Below are 19640 nucleotides of genomic sequence, written 5' to 3'. Positions count from 1 at the left end.
GGCAATTTGTGGACTCATTTTCTATAGTGTTGGCAGAATGTGGGTTGTCATCACAGGCTGGGTATTGTCTTTGATTCCTGAAGTCTTACAATTTGTCACACTGTGGCATGGTGTTATTTTCATCTCTGTGATGGACTGATTATAAGGTAAAGCTGTACAGCCTGACCAATGTGCCAGGTGTCTGCTGTAATAACTCCAAGTGTTATTACTTTAAAAAAAAAATAGAGATGTGGAGGGAAAACAAGGAGCCACTAACCAGCAAGCACTTCAAACCACAGCACAAAGAGACCAGATGTTGCTAGGCTGTATTTTGCTAGGATAAGTTCTACTTAATCTTCCCTGGAATCAAATGATGAATTCAACCAGTATCTGGTGGTGATTTAGTCAGTAAGTCAGGTCCAACTCTTTTGTGACCCTATGGACTGCAGAACACCAGGCTCCCCTGCTATGGGATTTCCCAGGCAAGAAAATTGGAGTGGGTTGCCATTTCCTTCTGCAGGGCATCTTCCCAACCCAGGGATTGAACCAGCATCTCCTACGTTGCAAGTGGTCTTTTGCATTGCAGGTGGATCCTTTACTGCTTGCTGAGTCACCAGGGAGGCCTAGAGCAATGAAGTTGAAAATTATTTAGCAACATCAGGAACTGAAGGCAGTTTCTTTTTCTTTTCTCCACTGAAGGGGCAGTGAGAATGTAGACAGAAGGCATATAGAACTACCCAAAAAGTAAAATAAAAATCTAGGTAATTCAATTCATTCTTCTTTACATAAAATAGAATTGGGGCCATTCATTCATTAATCCAGTTTGTACTAGGAACTGAAAAATTTAGGGGGTATAATAATTACTACAAGGACAAACGTAAAAATAAAACAGTCCTTGACCTCAAGAGGCTTATATTCTAGACCCACTGGGATCCAATGCCTGACAAGCTGAGGTGGAGCTGATACAATAATAATAGGAATAAAAGTGCTCAATAAATGTAAGGCGCTTGAAGCATCCCAAAACCATCCCTGGCCCTGCCTGGTCCGTGGAAAAATTGTCTTCCTCGAAACTGGTCCCTGGTGCCAATAAGTTTGGGGGTCCACGGTTCTAGAGGTTTAGCAAGCAGAAACCAACCAAACCAAGAAATTAAAAAAAAAAAAACATAATTACAAACTAAAATAATACCTTTGAGCATGGAAGAGAGAGATGAGAGAGAAGAATCACAGGAAAGGATACTTATTGCAGAAACAGGCCCCTGGAGGAGTCATTTAAACTGAGAGATAAAGGATGGAACAAGGAATGGATGTTTTCAGCTGAGGGAACAGGATGTGAGGAGACCTGAAGGCAGGAGGTAACAGTGAAAAGGCCTGAGGGAAGAATTCACTAAGAAGAGTGAGTAATGTGTAGAGAGTCAGGATGAGAGTAGAAAAACAGTCAAGGGCCAGCTCATGCAGGCCCTCTAAGTCATGACGCGTATTGTTAGCAGACTAGGAAACCACTGAACAGTTTCTAGGAGGAGAAAGAAATAATATGATTTGCATAATCCAATATAACAATTGGAGGGCAGGCTAATGAGGAAGATTTCTAAAACTCAGATCTTGGCTCCACCGTGTATTAGCTGCGTGACCTTGAGCAAATTGCTTTGTTTCCTCATCTGCAAAGAGCCATAATCATAGTATCTACTGCACTGTTTTGACGTTTAAATGAATTATTTGATAGCAACCTGATAGGACAGTGGCTAAGACATAGTAAGTACTAATTTTTTCACTTTAAAATTATTCATTTTATGTTCATTTCACCTTAAATTTTTAAAAAGCAAAAGAATGGGTATTCTGTTTTGTCTCTTTCAACTGGATGAAGAGTTGCTCAAGTCAAATGAGAGCAAAGGAGCTCAGTGTTCTGCTTGGGGTATTTGAGTGTGTGACATGCACAGTTTACACAACTGAAGAAGCAAGAAATAAATTATCACAACTCAACACATAAAAATTAAAACAATGGAAGTGTGTTATATGAGTAAGAAGAACATTTAGACAAAAGATAAGACCTAGGGCCACCTCTGAGCAATGCCAACATTTGAGAACCCAACAGAAAAGATTGAGAAAGAGAAGGAAATTAGGAAAATGATTCTGGAAAGCAAGGGATAAGCATACTTCAATCAAGTGGAGTGTCAACTTTGACAAATATTGCTGAGAAGCCAAGGAAGATGAGAAGGGAAGACCTCCACTGGATTAGACTGCCTGAAGGCTGTTGCTAACCTTACCAGAGAGAGTTCCAGGTAGAAGAGATATAGAAGAAGCACACTGGACTGAGTTGAAGGGTGGAAGAAAGATGATGACGTAGAAGCAGTTTTTTCAGTGATAAATTTAGAATTCAGTTACAAAGGAGAACAGAGAAATAAGGCAGGAACTGAAACAGTATGTAGGGTCATTGAAAAAAAAGACTTTGAAGAAGGAAAATACTACAGCATGCTTGTATGATAAAGGGAATGATTAAATGAACACAGAGATGTTACTGCTGAGGAAAAGCATGAGTAACTCAAGGAGTTACTTTGATAACACAAAAGGTAGTGGAAGCCAGTGCAAAAGTGGAAAAGTATCCCTTCTTGGCAGAGGAGGAGCGTTTCCACCATAGTGGAGGAAGGAGAATTGGGATGCAGATGCACTGCTCTGGCAGGTTTTGTGGTGGGAAGATGAGTTCACGTTCAATGACTTCTGTTTTCTCAATGAAGTATGAGTCTGGGTCATCCTTGAGAGGAGGATGTGTGGGAGGCTTGAGGCAAAAGATGAATGGTACAGTCATCTCACAGAGAGGGAGAAACTTAACAAGATTCCTGAGCAGCTCTGAGTGCCGGCCTGAGGTTTCTAAGTTCTGCATCAGTCCTCTTGGCTGTGTGACTTTACCCAACAAAGTTGCTGTGTCTTGGGTTTGGGCAAGTGAAAAGCAGGGAAGATTCCTGCAACCTTAGAATTGCTGTTATGAATCACCCCAGGCCTATGGTGTCTGCTTCCTGCTTATTGGCTAGTGAGCATCGAAGGAAGTTCAACGATCCCATCTGTTAAATATAGAAGAGGAGAGACCTCAGCATCAAGATGTTTTGTGCCTGGACAGCTGCCAGCAGTAGTAACAAGGTTATGTCCAAATCCTTGGCTCCAGCTAGCCAAGGCATTCAGTACGAAACCGTCTTCCAGCTGTACTTTCACTGATGATCAGAAAGGGTTACCATGGAAGTTGTCATATTAGAAAGGTCAAAGTTGTCTCAGGAGCTTCAGTGCAGCTGAATTTGGTATGAGATATATCTGAATGAAAAGATAAAATACAGAAGAGGTGGAAAGAAATGCATGTGTGTTTCTTCCAAGTATGTTGTTTTGCTGTTGTTCAGTTGCTAATCTCTACAACCCCATGGACTGCAGCATGCCAGGCTCCTCCATCCTCCAATATCTCCTGGAGTTTGCTCAAATTCATGTCCATTGAGTAGGTGATGATATCTAACCATCTCATCCTCTGCTGCCACCTTCTCTTGACTTCAATCTTTCCCAGCATCAGGGTCTTTTCCAGTGAGTCAGCTCTTCACATCAGGTGCCAAAGTATTTGAATTTCAGCCTCAGCATCAGTCCTCCCAATGAATATTCAGGGTTGATTTGCTTAAGAATTGACTGGCTTGATCTCCTTATAGTCCTAGGGATGCTCAAGAGTCTTCTCCAGCACCAGAATTCAAAAGCATTAATTCTTTGGTGCTCAGCCTTCTTTATGGTACAACTCTCATATCCATACATGACTATATACAGCAATCTATTTGAGCTGAATTGTGTCAAAATAAGTTCCAAATGAATGTGGTCTAAATTAAATTACCTGATAAAGGAATGTGAGAAAAGGAAAAATATGTTTATAAATCCTGTAGAAATCCCTAAAATAAAAAGTAGGATATGAAGAAAGGGTGGGTTTTAATGGTGTCAGAAAGGTTTTCATACAGATTGATCCAAGAAGGAATGCTGCAGCCACAAATGTTCTCATGATGCATCACACGAATCCTCTGTGCCATCCTTCGGGAGTTTTCCTGTCTTTCGTCACTTCGTTTAGTGAGGCTCACATGTCCTCCCCTGCTCCTCACCATCTGTCCACACCTACTCCTCCTTCAGGGATCCATTCTGTCTTCCCATTATGCTTCAGGTGGCAGTTTAACAAACTCTCCAGGAAGATTTCCATTATGCCATTCAGCCTTGTTAATTCCATTTTACAGAATACGCTTTCTTGAGAACACTTAATTATATTTTTTGGAGGGTGTGGGGAATTGTTTGGTAGCCATCTATCACTGCTAACCACTATATTCCCAGTTTTTGTCATACATCCTGGCACACAGAGACCATTACATAACTGTGAAAGAAAAGAAAGAGAGGGAAGAGGGGAAAAGGAGTAAAAACAGCGAGGAAGAAAAACAGGGATGCCACTCAACCTACAAATGTTTTCTCCTTTCTTTGAATTCATAGGAAATTGGTTCTTTGCCCTGTATTGAATACTTAAATATATGCCCCTCTGATACAACTCTTGTGTTTTCTGATGTACAAATATTGCACACACAGTTAAGTACTTAAATGTGTAAGACTCATACCATTCGTATGTAAGAATACAGGAAATACCATATGCTGAGAACGGCATCAAAAATGCCCTTGAACATGTAGGTAATTTATCATTCATCTTCTAGGGTTTTATCTGAAATATTGTTTTTATTGATCTTATTCACTTTTTAAATTGTAATTTTTTGAAGTATAGTTGTTGGCAATGTTTCAAGTTTACAGAAAAGTGATTCTGTTACACACACATATGAATATATTCTGTTTCTTCTCCATTATGGGTTATTACAGGATATTAAGCATTGTTTCCTGTGCTATACAGTAGATTCTTGTGGTTTATCTATTTTATAAATAGTAATTGTATATCTGTTAATCCCAAATTACAAATTTATCCCTCTCCCTCTTTCCCTTTTGATATCCATAAATTTGGTTTCTGTATCTGTGACTCAATTTCTGTTTTATAAATGGGTTCATTTGTATTATTATTTTTTTATATTCCACATATAAATGATCTCATATAATTTTGTCTTTGTCTGACTTGTTTCACTTGGTATGAAAATCTCTAGGCCCATCCATGTGGCTGCAAATGGCATTATTTCATTCTTTTTTTATGAGTAATATTGCATTGTATATTAGAATACATACATCTTCCTTATCCACTCATCTATCTGTGGGCATTGCAGTTGCTTCCATGTACTGGCTATTGTAAATGGTGCTGCTGTGAACACTGGGGTGCATGTATCTTGTCAGCTTAGAGTTTTCTCCAGATATATACTAAGGACTGGGATTGCTGGATCATATGGTAACTCTCTCTCTCTCTCTATATATATATATATATATTTTAGTTTTTTAAGGAAACTTCATACTGTTCTCTAGTGACTGCACCAATTTACATTCCTATTGATAGTGTAGGAGGGTTCCCTTTCCTCCACACCCTCTCTAGTATTTATTATTTGTAGATTTTTTGATGATGGCCATTCTGACTGGTGTGAATTGATGCCTCATTGTGGTTTTGATATGCATTTCTCAAAAAATCAGTGATGTTGAGCATCGTTTCATGTGCCTGTTGGCCATCTCTATATCTTCTTTGAAGAAATGTCTATTTAAGTCTTTTCCCCATTTTTTGATTTTTTTTATTGAGCTGTATGAGGTGTTTGAATATTTTGAAAATTAATCCCTTGTTAGTGGCATCATTTGCAAATGTTTTCTCCCATTCTGTAGCCTGTCTTTTTATTTTGTTTATTGTTTCTTTTGCCATGTAAAAGCTTTTAAGTTTAATCAGGTCCCATTTGTTTATTTTTGCTTTTATTTCCATTACTCTGAGAGCAGATCCAAAAATATATTGCTGAAATTTATGTCAAAGAGCATCCTGCCTATGTTTTCCTCTAGGAGTTTTATAGTATCTGGTCTTACATTTAGGTCTTTAATTCATTTTGAGTTCATTTTTTATATGGTATTAGAAAATATTCTAATTTTATTCTTTTACATGTAGCTATTCAGTTTTCTCAACACCACTTGAACTTGGGCCTTTCCGTGGGATGATATAATCCTTAAAAATCCTAAATGCCATCTAAAAGTCGCAAGGGGTTCTTACTTTCCAGCTTTCATTGCCCATCACTCTCAGCTTCATGTTTCGTGTGTATTAGTTACCCAATCGTGTCAGACTCTTTCAGTTTAGTTCAGTTCAGTCGCTCAGTCGTGTCCGACTCTTGGCAACCCCATGAACCGCAGCACGCCAGGCCTCCCTGTCCATCACCAACTCCCGGAGTCCACCCAAACCCATGTCCATTGAGTCGGTGATGCCATCCAACCATCTCATCCCCTGTCATCCCCTTCTCCTCCTGCCCTCAATCTTTCCCAGCATCACAGTCTTTTCAAATGAGTAAGCTCTTCCCATCAGGTGGCCGAAGTATTGGAGTTTCAGCTTCAATATCAGTCCTTCCGATGAACAACCAGACTGATCTCCTTTTAGGATGGACTGGTTGGATCTCCTTGCAGTCCAGGGACTCTCAAGAGTCTTCTCCAACACCACAGTTCAAAACCATCAATTCTTTGGTGCTCAGCTTCTTTATAGTCCAACTCTCCAATCCATACATGACCACTGGAAAAACCATAGCCTTGACTAGACTCTTTGCGACCCTGTTAACTGTAGTCCGCCAGGCTTCTCTCTCTATGGGATTTCCCAGGCAAGAATACTGGAGTGGGTAGCCATTCCCTTCTCCAGGAGATATTCCTGACCCAGGGATCGAACCCAGGTCTCCCACATTGCAGGTAGATTCTTTACTGTCTGAGCCCCAGGGAAGCCCACTTCACGTTTTAAGCTCTATCAATTCTGAACAATGTTCATAGTTCCTCAGATGCTCTTTCTGTCTTCTGACTGCAATGTTTTCTTCTGAGGATCAAACTCTACTCATTCAAGATTTACTACATCCTTCACATCATCTAGGAAACCCTCTAGCATTCCCATCACCACCTCTGTTCTACATAAATTATTGTATGAGTCCCTACTAAACTGCAAGACTATTTTCTTTGTATTCTCGGGGCTTAGTACATGGGTTGAAATTCATAAACTCAATAAACATTTATGAAACTGAGCTATTGTTCATTTTGAAGCTACACCCTTCATGATTTCACAGACTTCACTTCAGACTTCCTGAATATTTGCTCCAGGTTAATTACTGTAATTTGTGTGTGTGTGTGTGTGTGTGTGTGTGTGTGTGTGTACTTCTTCCTAGTTGTATTTCAAGTTCCTCCCAAAACAAGGCCCTGGGAATCCCCAAGTTGAAAAACACCCTTGGGCTTGGTCTATTGCTGTCTTGTATTCATACTTGGGTATTCATTCACAAACATTAAATTCCAGGAAAGAAGATGTGACAAAACGGACTCCCTCCTTCACGGCATGAGTCCTTGGCTGGTTTCAGAGTGGATGGTGGCCAGTGGGGAAAACACACAGGAATTTTTCCTTGGAACTGAGATAGGATGAAAAGGGCCTGCTGTGTATATCACCATCTTTTCCCTGACACTTTCCCTTCAGTTTCTGAGAATATAACAGTAAATAACCTTTGAAGATGGGCTTCCCAGGTGGCCCAATGGTAAAGAATCTGCCTGATCATGCAGGAGCTACTTGAGATGCAGCTTTGATTCCTGAATCAGGAAGATCCCCTAAGGGAGGAAATGGCCAACTCACTCCAGCATTCTTGCCTGGAAAATTCCACAGACAGAGGAGCCTGCCAGGCTTAGTCCATGGGGTCACAAAGAGCCGGACATGACTGAGCGACCAAGCATGCATGCAACATTTGAAGATACTGGGTAACATTACATGAAACGAAAACGCGTGCTTCCAAAGCACTGTGCTTTCAGAGATTCTGGGTTTAGCTCACCTGCCCAGTGAGCTGAGTGCTGTGTTTGCCTCCATAACCAGGTGAGCCCACCTCCTTGAGGAAGCTCACTCTATTCTTGGTACTACAGTGGGCCACTGAGAGTTGGAAAAGGCACAAGAACCCTGAGATGACCTGATAATTCTTCCCTGGGAAGGCAATTTTATGAATGAAACCTTCCAAGCAAATGACACCAAACTTCCCCCAGTGCTGTTCAATCATTCTGTCTGTCAGAGGGACACTTTTGTTCTTGACTTTGGCTTGTCTGTGTTCCAAGTTAAGTTCCCGAACAGACTTTAGATTTGGAAATCCCCAGGTCACATAAGGGTTTCTCTGGTGGCTCAAACAGTTAAGAATCCTCCTGCAATGCAGAAGACCTGGGTTTGATCCCTGGGTCAGGAAGATCCCCTGGAGAAGGGAATGCAACCCACTCCAGTATTCTTGCCTGGAGAATCTCATGGACAGCGGAGCCTGGAGGGCTACAGTCCATGGGGTCACAAAGAGTTGGACACAACTGAGCACACACACAGGTCACATGAAGTTCCACTATTCCAAAGTGAGTTTATAGTAGGAAAGGTTACTTCCACAAAGATACCACTGAAAATCTTATTCAGGCAAAGTCTTGCAATGATCCTCAGCACTAGTTAATTCACCCCATTAACCCTTTGGATGCCTAGAATAAAGGTCAAGAAATGTTTATCTGGGACTTCCAAGCCACGGAGTTTCACTTCTAACTAAGTCACACTCTGTTATGCAGTTGCTACCAGGAATCATTTAGGAACCCTGATGCCTAAACTTGAGCTTTTTTCGTTTCCTCTGCTTCTTCTTTCTTGCAAAAGCAACTGCTTTTCTTGGGTAGCTTTGAGGGCCTGATATGCCTTCTTCTTTCTAGGCAACTTTCTGGAACCAAAAGGATCTCTGTTTTACTCTTCCTCCACCATCTTTCTAATGTTTTGGCTACTGCTCATGCGCAGCCCCAGTGCCTTAACTAACCCTAGAGAGGTCGGATGGGAGGGGGAGGGAGGCTCGGGAGGGAGGGGGATACATATATAATTAAGACTGATTCATGTTGTTGTACAGCAGAAGCCGACACAACATTGTAAAGCACTTATCCTTCAAATAATAAAAATTTTAAAAATAAATAAAAGATAACCACATTAGGAGAGGGCATGATACTTACCAGAAAAAGATTTTCCACATTAAACCATCCTTTTTTAAAAACTGTATATTGGTTATACAAGCCTGTGTCATAAATTTAACAAAATTATTCATTCCTATAAAAATTACTTTTAAAAAATGTCATACTATTGTATCCTCAGAAAGTGGCATCAGCTTCTACCACACAATAAGAAAAAAAATGGCATTAAATGGACATCTTGAAAATAAGATTGCATGCTTTTAGTCCAGGCACTCTTCAGGTTTTCCTCTTTCTTCTTCACCCTATTCTTTCTCTCCTATCATTTTCCTTCCTTTGTTCAGCTCCATTTCCCCTCTGCTTTCCAACTGCCAGTGACAGATGGGACGGGACTTGTTTAAACTCTTGTAGAGCAATCATGGGTTTTAAGTTTGCTGATGGCTTTTCTAGAATGAGGATATAGGCAGTGTGGAGCACAGACTGGGAAGGTAGGCTCATGCTCCCAGGTTCTAAATATCACCAAATCAGAAGAGAATTGCATTTGTGAAATTGGATAGAAACTCTTTTTATCTTTTAATAACCCCCTACACCATTCTTAGCACCAAATGCAAAAGAAAGGGTGAGAGAAAGGGCAAATGTATTTATCAGAGAGGACACTCTCTGCTGGGACATTATAAGTAGCATGAAGAAAGAGTGAATTAGCTTTCAATTATCAGTGCTAAACCCACAAAGGAAAGGATAGGAAAAGCCTGCATCTAACTGTAAAGAAGGCTGGGGAATATTATCTAGCTACATGTCCAAATGAAGAGTTTGGGAGTTGGGAGGGGGAGGGAACAGTCAATCTGTTTCACAGTGACTTAGGCCCACTTTTTAGCTAGGTGACTTGATCTAGTACACAAGCCTTAAAGGCAGCAATTCAAATATGTGAATTTACTAAAGCACAGATTGCAACATGTGCTATACATTTTGCCTCATGTGCCATGTATCTTTGGAAAGAATGGTCTGTTTTGCTATTATAAAGAACCATGCTGACACAAACTGCTGAATCATTATGTGCAATGAAGGAGTTTCATCCCTGGATTAGGTTACTTATAAGCTAACAGGTAGAAGAGAAAAGCTCAGCCACAGAATAAAAACACAGACGCAGAACACCATCATGTTATGCTTTATGAAAACACACAAACCCCTCCCACAGGAGGAGGTGGGGGGAAAAGGAGAGACAGAAAGGAAATGTACACAAGGAATTGAACCAAATCAAACGTTTTGGGATACGCTTGACTACCTGCCCTGAAGAGGAATAAGATGAATTCATAAGATTTGTCTGGCCTGGTCTCACAGTCAATAACTGTTAAAACTCTGTCAGGCCTAACATGGATGACATCATGGAGGGCAAATGAAGATCATTTCCTTCTACAATGATTGGTCCTTGAGGTTTGTTTATACACCCAGCTGCCTGGGCCTTGTTGTAAGTAACCAGATAGCATAGGTTTGAAACAGGCTTTCCATATGCATCACTGGGCAATGAGTGCAGCCAACAGGAAGCCCAGTGACTGAGATAACTTGTTTTAATTGAAATCAATACCAACACAGGCAAAATCTGTCTGGAATGGCAGTGCTACGCTCTGATGGAAGATTTTCATGGTCTCTGCCAATGATAACTGTAATCAAGAATGAACTATTAACTTCATTGGTGACATATAGTGCTTTCCAAGAGGAAAGAAAAAATTTTTGGACCAGTGACAGTTGTCAATACAGAAAAAAATTTTTTTACTTCTTCAAGTCACTATTAGGTCTCAGTCCCAGACTCAAGGTCAATTCCAATTTGAGTTTCCATTAAATGGAAAGAGACAATTACCCACTCTAGTCTCTCTCTTGCCAATTCTTCTCCATTCTTTCTTTTCCACTTTCACCCACTGAAAGAGAGAATGGTGAAAAAGAGGATAATTACGACAATTCTCTTCCATGTGCAGGGCTGTGTTCTACTACAGGGAACAGCAAACTTTGTTTATAAAAGGCCAGAAAGTAAATATTTGAGTCTATTCAGTTCTGCCTATGTTATGCAGACACATAGATAATATATAATAAATAGATGTCCTTGTGCTTCAGTAAAATTTTATTTTTAAAACAATCAGCAAGCCAGATTTGGCCTATGGACCATAGTTTATGGACATAGTTATGGATAGTAGAGTTTATATGTTTTACTTATTCTTACTGAGGAGACTATTACTATTCTTATTTTACAGATGAAATTGCTGCTAAGTCACTTAAGTTGTGTCCGACTCTGTGCGACCCCATAGACGGCAGCCCACCAGGCTCCCCCGTCCTTGGGATTCTCCAGGCAAGAACACTAGAGTGAGTTGCCATTTTCTTCTCCAATGCATGAAAGTGAAAAGTGAAAGTGAAGTTGCTCAGTTGTGTCCGACTCTTAGCGACCCCATGGACTGCAGCCTACCAGGCTCCTCTGCCCATGGGATTTTCCAGGCTAGAGTACTGGAGTGGGGTGCCATTGCCTTCTCTGACAGATGAAATTGGCACCCCCAAAAAAACTTTCACTCTAGTTATGGGTGAAGCTGTGTCTAACACCAAAGGTGAATCTAACATTGAAGCAGCCTATACTTTCCAGTTTTGCCTCTCTCCTGCTTGACTGAAGAAAGCAGTCAGGTAGCCTGGGCAATAGCAGAAACTGCACCCCTGGGCCTGATTACAAATTGTAGCTGCTAGTTTGCAAAGTCGCCCAACTTCTGTTGCAGTGATCCAGTGTTGTTGTTAATGTTGTTTAGTTGCTAAGTTGTGTCTGACTCTCTGTGACCCCGTAGACTGCATCACGCCAGGCTCCTGTCCTCTGCTATACCCCAGAGTTTGCTTAAATTCATTTCCATTGAGTCAGTGTTGCTATCTAACCATCTCATCCTCTGTTGCCCCCTTCTTTTGCCTTGAAGCTTCCCCAGCATCATGATCTTTTCCAATGAGTCTGCCCTTCATATCAAGTAACCAAAGTATTGGTACTTCAGCATCAGTCCTTCCAATGAATATTCAAAGTTGATTTCCTTCAGGATTGACGGGTTTGATCTCCTTACAGTCCAAGGGACTCTCAAGAGTCTTCTCTAGCACCACAATTTGAAAGCATCAATTCTTTCGTGCTCACCCTTCTTTATGGACTAACTCTCACATCCATACCTGACTATATACATCTTTGTTGGCAAAATGATGTCTCTGCTGTTTAATATGCTGTCTAGGTTGGTCATAGCTTTTCTTCCAAGGAGCAAGCATCTTTCAATTTCATGGCTGCAGTCACCATCCACAGTGATTTTGGAGCCCAAGAAAATAAAATCTGTCACTGCTTCCACTTTTTCACCTTCTATTTGCCATGAAGTGATGGGACCAGATGCCATGATCTTAGTTTTTTTGAATGTTGAGTTTTAAGCCAGCTTTTTCACTCTCCTCTTTCACCCTCATCAAGAGGCTCTTTAGTTCCTCTTCATTTTCTGCCATTAGAATGGTGTCATCTGCATATCTAAGGTTGTTGATATTTCTCTCAGCAATCTTTCAGTTTGTGATTCATCCAGCCCAGCATTTCACATGATATACTCTGCATAGAAGTTAAATAAGCAGGGTGCCAATATACAGCCTTGACATACTTCTTTACCTACTTGAAACTAGTCCATTGTTCGGTGTTTGGTTCTAACTGTTGCTTCTTGACCTGCATACAGGTTTCTCAGGAGATAAATAAGGTGGTCTGGTATTCCCGTCTCTTTAAGAATTTTCCACAGTGTGTTGTGATCCACAGTCAAAGGTTTTAGCATAGTCAATGAAGCAGAAGTAGATGTTTTTCTGGAATTCCCTTGCTTTCTCCATGATCCAACGAATGTTGGCAATTTGATCTCTGGTTTTTCTGTCTTTTTTAAACCCAGTTTGTACATCTGGAAGTTCTTAGTTCACATACTGCTAAAGCCTACCTTGAAGGATTTTGAACATAACTTTGCTAGTATATGAAATGAGAACAATTATTTGGTAGCTGGAACATTCTTTGGTATTGCTGTTCTTTGGCATTGGAATGAAAACTGATCTTTTCTGGTCCTGTGGCCACTGCTGAATTCTCCGTATTTGCTGACATATTAAGTGCAGTGCTTTAACAGCATCATCTTTTAGGGTTTGAAATAGCTCAGCTTTAATTCCATCACCTCCACTAGCTTTGTTCGTGGTGGTGCTTTCTAAGGCCCACTTGACTTCATAGTCTAGGATGTCTGGCTCTAGATGAATGACCACACCAGCATGATTATCTGGATCAATAAGACCTTTTTTTTATATAGTTCTTCTGTATATTATTGCCACTGCTTCTTAATATCTTCTGCTTCTGTTAGGTCCTTACTATTTCTGTCCTTTATTGTGCCCATCCTTGCATGAAATGTTCCCTGATATCTCAGATTTTCTTGACGAGATCTCTAGTCCTTCCCATTCTATTGTTTTCCTTTATTTCTTTGCACTGTTTATTTAAGAGGGCCTTCTTATCTCTTCTTGCTATTCTCTGGAACTCTGCATCCAGTTGGGCCTATCTTTCCCTTTCTCCCTTGCTTTTTGCTTCCCTTATTTCCTCAGTTATGTGTACAGCCTCCTCAGATGACCAGTTTACCTTCTTGAAATTTTGGGGGGAAAAGATCGTTTTGGTCACCACCTCTTATACAATGTTACAAATCTCCATCCATAGTTCTTCAGGCACTCTCTCTACCAGATCTAATCCCTTTTATCTACCCATCACCTCTACTGTATAATCATAAGGGATTTGATTTACGTCATATTTGAATGGTCTAGTGCTTCCCAAGTGGCTCGGTAGTAATCAGCCTGCCAAGCAGGAGATGCAGTTTTGACCCCTAGGTGCAGAAGATACACTGGAGAAGGAAATAGCAACCCACTCCAGTATTCTTGCCTGAGAAATCCCATGGACAGAGGAGCCTGGCAGGTTACAGTTCATGGGGTCACAAAGAATCAGACACAACTTCATGACTAAACAGCAGATCCAGTGTTGACCTAACCCAATTTTTCATGAAACAAGGTATATAAAAAGTCAGATGCCACCAAAAACAAGTACTGTCCGAGCATATAAACCTTTAAAGATTTTTTTGCTCATGATGGCCCCTGCAACCTCAACTCCAATGTAAAAAGTCAAGCATTGGGCCAGATTTGAAGGATATTTGAGCATTCCTTTCAGTTCAGTTCAGTTCAGTCACTCAGTCGTGTCCGACTCTTTGTGACCCCATGAATCACAGCACGCCAGGCTTCCCTGTGCATCACCAACTCCCGGAGTTCACTCAGACTCACGTCCATCGAGTCAGCGATGCCATCCAGCCACCTCATCCTCTGTCGTCCCCTTCTCCTCCTGCCCCCAATCCCTCCCAGCATCAGAGTCTTTTCCAATGAGTCAACTCTTTGCATGAGGTGGCCAAAGTATTGGAGTTTCAGCTTTAGCATCATTCCTTCCAAAGAAATCCCAGGGCTGATCTCCTTCAGAATGGACTGGTTGGAGCTCCTTGCAGTCCAAGGGACTCTCAAGAGTCTTCTCCAACACCACAGTTCAAAAGCATCAATTCTTCAGCGCTCAGCCTTCTTCACAGTCCAACTCTCACATCCATACATGACCACAGGAAAAACCATAGCCTTGACTAGACGGACCTTTGTTGGCAAAGTAATGTCTCTGCTTTTGAATATGCTATCTAGTTTGGTCATAACTGTCCTTCCAAGGAGTAAGCGTCTTTTAATTTCATGGCTGCAGTCACCATCTGCAGTGATTTTGGAGCATTACTTTGGTATTACACAAATACCATATTTATAGCACCTATGTGTTTAATGCCCACCAGAAGGGTGGAAATTGAGAGTATATCTATCCCTAGAGCTTTGTGCAACACCTGACACATAGAAAGTTCTCAAGAAATATTGTGCCATGTCTTCATAGATTACTGAGGTAATAAAATGTATTTATTATAAATAAAAACATAATATACAGTTGCAGTACATATTATAATAATTATATTATATTATTATAGATCATTATAATTACATGTCATATTATTATATTACATGTAATTATAATTATATATTACAATATATAAACAAATTAAAGGTTTTTATAAGCAGTGTAATAGAAGTAAGGTATTATGCCTGCTTTCTGTAAGCTGACACACCAATAGAAAAGAAGAGAGACACATTGTTGTTGGCCCTGCATTATTGCTGAGAAGTAAGAAGTGCTCTAATTGTTCAGAAGAGAACAGAAAGCTTAACTCTCTCTCTTCTGTAGGCATAGCTTCATAAAGGAGATGACATAGAAGTTGGTCCTTGGGACTGAATAAGATTGGTTAGGAGGAAATGTTGGAGGAAGGGCATCTTGGGCAAAGGAGACATGGTGAGCAAAGCCAGAGAGATGGGGAAAGGTGGGGCATGTTAGAAGAAGAGAAGCTGTTTGGTCTGACTACAGCACTGGGCAGGAAGGGGGAATAATGAAAGATATGCCAGAAAGATACTTCAAGGAGATCAAACCACCAGTCAATCCTAGAGGAAATCAACCCTGAATATTCACTGGAGAGACTGATGCTGAAGATGAAGCTCCAATACTTTGGCCACCTGATGTAAGAGCCAACTCATTGGAAAAGACCCTGATGCTGGGAAAGATTGAAGACAGGAGGGAAAGGGGACTTCAGAGGGTAAGATTGTTGGATGGCATCACTGACTCAATGGACATGGGTTTGAGCAAGCTCCAGGAGTTGGTGAAGGACAGGGAAGCCTGGCATGCTGCAGTCCATGGGGTCACAAAGAGTCTGACATAACTGAGCGACTGAGCAACAGCAACAAAGGCCAGAAAGATTAGGATGGAAGCAAATAGGACTTAAATCATAATAGAAGAGTTTTGAAATAAAGACTAATAATGAGAACTACATTTCCAAACAGAAAAACAGTTCAAAGTTTTTCATTTTCTCCAAAAATTGGAGTTATTTTCGAATTGAAAAAGACATTGACAGAAAAAGAAATGGTGCTGAATTGTAATAAAGTAAAAAAAAAAATTGTAGTCTGAAGGTAGAGGAAATGATGTCATGAAACACTCATCTGTAAAGTTATCATGGTTTTTATTTGCTAAATATGTGAATTTGCATCTATTCTAATTTATCATTGTCTCAAGAGGATTAGTTAAGAGGTACTATAACCTCATGCAGTAGGAAGTCAATCTATTTTTTATCATTGTTGTATTCCCAGCACCTAACACAGTGCCTGATATGAAGCAGATGTCAAATAAATGTTTAAAGAAGTGAATAAAGTCATACTGCCCTTCATAGTCATAAACACAAGCATCTTTTTTTGGTTTAGTTCTAGGTTTAGGAAATTACATGTCAGTTATTTGACAGCCAACTAGGAAATTCACCAAAAAAAAAAAAAGTTCTATCTAAACACCCAACAAAACAACAAACACTGCTTAGGTTGAGACCCTTGCTTTAATTTTAGTGTTGACTGATAAAAGAATGAATTAAACCTAGGTTCTTATTTTAAAACCAAATTCCTTTGAATTTAGCCATATGTGAGAGACTCGTCTAGTCCATTATTTTTTGGTAACTACAAATAATTTTAACATAGAAGGAATCCTATGTTTAAATTAAAAACATGATCATCAGCCTCCTGACTGTTCTTCCAACCCATGCCAACTGTCCACTCCTGTCTAACCTACTCTTCTCCCAAGTTATCTTCTTCAAGTATGGTCTTGATTTTAGCTTTTGGTAATCCCAAATGAATGGGTCAATTTAAATGGAAACATTTGCAAAATTTTACTAGCAATCTCCTAGCAAGAATATTGCAACAACAGAAGGTAAATTATGGCCTGCAGCCTAGAGGGTTTTCATGGGAATTCCTGTGTCTGTCTGGACTAGTCTTTGGGGTCTAGACTGAGGGAAATCACTCCCTACATTTGCTAATCACTGAAGCTAAAGCAGGATTTCCGTGCCAAGTAGGCAAAGCATAATCCTTAGAGACACTCGTGCCTCTGAGTGAGATGATGAAACCCTCCAATGGTGGCTTGTTATTTTCATACAGCACAGGCAGGTGTCCAGGGTCAACTAAGGCATGAACCTGAAGCATGAGAATGGTCCAGAGCTGAATAGTAAATGCAGGGTTTTTCTCTTCCTTTTCTTCTCTCTTCTGTCTTTTGTTTTTTCCTCTTATTTGTTTTCTGTTTTTAGCTATTGTTTGTACTTAGAGAACATTTCTTGGTGGTAATGGTCCCAGTGGTGGTAGATGGCATCCCGTTGCCTTATAAGAAACAGCTAGCTTCTGAGGTTATTGGCAGTGGTTCTCTCTGAGCAGTGTGGCTTCCAAAAGTGGAGGTGGAAATTAAATGGCATTTACGTAGCAAAGCTGTAGGGATAATTAGTAATTCGACACACAGCCGTTCAGGGCAAGGTCAACAGGAGGAGTAACATAGCATCATATGACAACCATTTAATGGGCTGTGTGAAATGAGTGGGTGGTCTAGGCTCAGCTCTGCCCAGGTACTGGTTCCCACACTCCTAGGCTCTGGAAAGGGTCAACTGCACACAAAGAGTCACACATACAGCCCTGACTGGATTGAGTTAGCCACCAAAGCCCCATTGGACCAGAGGTTGGAGTTCTGTCTGGTTAAAAAAAGTCATTCAATGAAGCTACAAATGCATGACATTTTAAGTGTACTGACCTAACTAAATTATACCAGTTGGTATAATTTTTTGGCTTAATAGTTTTTCCATTTCTTTGCCACAACATTGTGAAAGGAACTGAGCAGAGTAATGCTAATCCTGTGGAAAATGAGATGTTTGGATAGAGAAAAGGCAGGAAGGCTTCCTGGTGAAGGTTTACCAGCTGCAAAAAATTTAAAACATCCCCCATTCATGAGCAAGGCTTCACAGTACCCTGACACCATGAGAATTCACCAGAGAGTTGGGTGGAGCTCCGCAAACACTAATTATGAAGTTTTCACTTCTCCTTCACCTCAGCTGATTCTTGAGAATGTCCATTTCCAATGATGCCAAGCCTTTCTTTGACAGTAGAGATCATTCTTTTTGTATTCACTGCAAACCAATTAAACAAGCAGGAAGAGTAAAAACTTATGTCATCATGCTAAGAATTTCTACTAACATTTTTTTTCTAGATTTTTTTTTTGTAGATATTTAATTCAACTGGCATTTGTCATAGACCTACTGTGTCCTATTATAGAAACCATCTACCCTGTGCTCTGAATTCGATCTAAAGAAAGCCTAGCATAGGTCAACACATAAATAGCTTTCAAATTCTTTACAACAGATGTCAGCAAACTTTTCTTGTAAAAGTCCAGATAGTAAATACTTTCAGCTTCAGGGGTCAAACACAGTTTATTCTCTGCACAACTACTCACCTCTGCTTTGTAGCCTGAAGGTGGCTATGTACAATACACCGATGAGTGGGTTCAGCTGTGTACCAATAAAACTTTATTTTAAAACCAAGCACCTGGACAGTGGATTGTAATACAAAGTTACCCAAATGTCAAACTGAGAGCAAAAGAAAAACAACCAACGTTTACTATTTTACTGAAAACATAATCTGACTTCTTTCAGTCATTGTTGTTCAGTCACCAAGTCATGTCTGACTCTTTGTGACCCCATGGACTATAGCACACCAGGCTCCTCTCTCCTCCACTGTCTCCTAGAGTTTGCTCAAATTCATGTCCATTGAGTCGGTGATGCTATCTAAGCATGTCATCCTCTGCTACCGTCTTGTCCTTTGCCTTCAATCTCTTTGAAGGCAGCATCAATCCCAGGAAGTTGGCTCTTTGCATCAGGTGGCCAAAGTATTGGAGCTCCAGCTTCAGCATCAGTCCCTCCAATGAATATTCAGGGTTGATTTCCTCTAGGATTGACTGGTTTCTTCACTTTGCCGTCCAAGGGACTCTCAAGAGTCTTCTCTCTTTCAGTCATAGCTATGAAGAATTAATCCCCTTAGTCAGATGCAGAAGCAGCTTCACAGTCAGAGTGTTTTATTAATTCATGATTTATGCTTTACCTAACTTTCAAAAAAAAAAAAAAAAGTCCCAAGTGGCTGTCACTGGGAATACATACATTTAGATTTATTTGCATGGTGTAGGCAAAGAGACTTGTCCAACTAATGCAATTCTAGGTAGAATTATATGTCATTAATTGGAAATTCAGCTGAGACAAAAATTTGCCTTCCTTTAACACTTAGTTAAGATGGACTGTGTCAGGCTTGAGCAGACAAAGATAGTGAGGGAAGAGGGCTTCTCAGGACATGAGCAAATCAAATCATGAGCCAACAGAGAAAATACTCTTTAAGACAAAGCATGAGCAAAACTTAGAGTTAGTGTCAAATCATATTATGCTTCATTAAAGAGGAGAAAACAGGGGGGAAAAAATTTAAAAACCCTAACATTTTTAGAGAATTTACTATATGCCTAATATGGTATTAATAAGTAATTTAAAATGAGCCATCCATTCAAATTTTTTAATACTTCAAAGTAAGTATGCTTATCTACATATTACAGGGGAGAAAAAAGATTTTCCTTAAATGTACATACTAGTACC

The 19640-nt window shown here is 40.2% G+C and overlaps 1 pseudogene; it reads right to left on the bottom strand.

The window, feature by feature from the left end:
• Positions 1-7650: 7650 nt before the first annotated feature.
• LOC102395105 lies at positions 7651-9558 on the bottom strand (annotated as a pseudogene).
• Between the last annotated feature and the right edge of the window lie 10082 nt (positions 9559-19640).

This window comes from Bubalus bubalis, chromosome 4, assembly GCF_019923935.1.
Source record: "Bubalus bubalis isolate 160015118507 breed Murrah chromosome 4, NDDB_SH_1, whole genome shotgun sequence".
NCBI classification, from domain to species: Eukaryota; Metazoa; Chordata; class Mammalia; order Artiodactyla; family Bovidae; genus Bubalus; species Bubalus bubalis.
This window is presented reverse-complemented; position numbering and strand designations above follow the sequence as displayed.